We start from the raw sequence: 2,253 nt of genomic DNA, 5'->3' as shown, positions 1-2,253 counted from the left end.
GTTTTGCATGGTTTCAAAGCTGATGACGTCGGGTCTCTCCATGAGACAGTTCATGCTTTCGCATTGAAAAACGCGATACCAGAATGATGGGGCCATGAGGGTGGATTCGTCCACATTGCTCCATCATGCTGGCATCGCCTTTTCGCTGGTATAGGATGTTCCATATTACGTTTCTTTTTATTATTATTAATAAAGTGGTGAGGGTGAGGCAGATAGGTAAAGCTGGACTTTTGTCCTAGCTCGGTACACTGGACAGGGAAAAGGATTAAGGGATAAAAAGGTGGGATGAGGGGCTTCATAAATGTGAGAAGAGAGAGCTGAGAGGATGATGAGATGAATAGTTGAAAATGTTATTCTTTGCCTACAGGGATTGCACTGACCGGGTTTCCTCGAGAAATTATTGTTTGATTACGTTAAGCTTGTATAGTTGAGTACCCCTGCATGGTTCCATTCACATGCATGCTTCCATTGGCCTTCATGGTTCCGACATAATCCACTAGGTTGGTATGGGACGTCCCATAACACGAGACGCTTGTATGAGGTTTTTGCATAATATTTCCATCATCAAGATTTTCCAACAGGGTGTCTTGATTGATATACGTGTCAGGTGTCTTGGAGGTAATTTTAACGAAGTTTTAGCCCGATCTCGCTCTTGCACGGCGCACAAATTAATTTAAAACAGCCAGCAACAATTACACCGGGACCCAGAAGATTGGCGCCCTAGACAGCGACAAAATCCAGCTTATGATTGGACCATGACATCAATTGAGGCTCGTTCGGTGATTGGCTGAAATGAGTGTAGTCCGCTCCTCCTCTTTTTTGATTGTAAGTTCTTTAAAAAATTTAGTGTTTTTGTTCTTATTTAGTAGCAACGAAAATTACACGTTTTTTTGACAGAACGAGTCACTGCTATTAAAATAAAATATTATTTCAGTCCACGGGCGCGCAGAGGGAAAAGACTGAAGAGCCGAGAGGCTTGTAACCTCAAAAGCGTTTAGTTTGGTATCAACACAAGATCGTGCAGTTGTTGTTTTTGTTTTCTGTTGAGAAAAACACAACTGGGGAATCAATGTGTTTTGTCCGGTTTGTCGCGCAATTCTTGGTTCCAGGCGTGAAGGGAGCTGCAGAAAGGGTTTTAGGCTGACGGCTGCTGTTTCTGGTACTCGTCCGCGTTCATGTCAAAAAGCTTTTGTCAGACCTCGTCTAGCACGCCGCGATCTTTCCTGCACATCCATCCAGCATTTCATCCGAGACCCTTTTGCGCCTGTGGTGTACTGAAACATCGGTACACGTCCCCGCGCGAGCCGAAGACTGCGTTGCTTTCACTCCGAGCCTCCTCGAGCAGGACCACACTTGTGTCGGGTCTTGGGTTACCAAAGCTGATTGAACTCTGCTTTCAGTCTCTCACAGTGCTTTGTCTCACTTGGTGCGCCACAACGACACGCAACGATTAGTGATCGTCGTAATGTGACAGCGCCGCTCCGATTGGCAATAAACGGTGTCGACAAAAAAGATGGTTCCTACACACAGCGGCGTTTCAATGCGTTTGAATTCGCTTTATTCATGAAGTTCTAAATTTCTGAGATACGTAGATTGATTGTGCAAGAAGTAAAACCGGTTTTATTATCTAGAACTAAATTTGTATTTTAAATTTACCCATGACTCCTTCAAATGAGACAGCATTTCCTTTGATTTACTTCTTGCTCACTTTATTTTTTTTTGTCGCGTGATGAAGACGTTGGATTGCAATGTCGACAAAATATGCTGACACGCGCGAGAAGATACGCGATAACCACTAAGCTATCCTGCGCAACCGAAACAAATGCTTTATATGTGTATGCTGTTGTGTATTCTGGGGCAATTGATAAATAAATTGGATTTGCCTCGAATGATCAGATACAAGTTGCTGCAGTGCTCTCGCTCTTCATTGATTTGTATTCCGGCAGATATCAGGACATGGACTAATGGCTGCCGCGAAGAATCTTTTCAGTTCTACTAGAATCAAAGAACAACGACCCGGTCGGTCAAGTCTCTGTATTTCGTTTTTCGTGTTATTTTTGCATCTAAAGCAAAATGAAGTTCATAAAACGTTCTAATAGGCATTTCATTGTAAGAAGATATTGTAAACGTATATGGTGATTGTGATTATTTTCTCATATAACACTTGATGCGAAAATCAACAAGAAACGCTTTTATTTATACTTCTTCATGGGCATGGATATTTGGGACCACAATTTCTCACCTTGTAACTGT

This window comes from Ixodes scapularis, unplaced genomic scaffold (assembly GCF_016920785.2).
Source record: "Ixodes scapularis isolate PalLabHiFi unplaced genomic scaffold, ASM1692078v2 PGA_scaffold6__148_contigs__length_123643588, whole genome shotgun sequence".
Lineage (NCBI taxonomy): Eukaryota > Metazoa > Arthropoda > Arachnida > Ixodida > Ixodidae > Ixodes > Ixodes scapularis.
Note: the sequence above shows the minus strand (reverse complement) of the source record.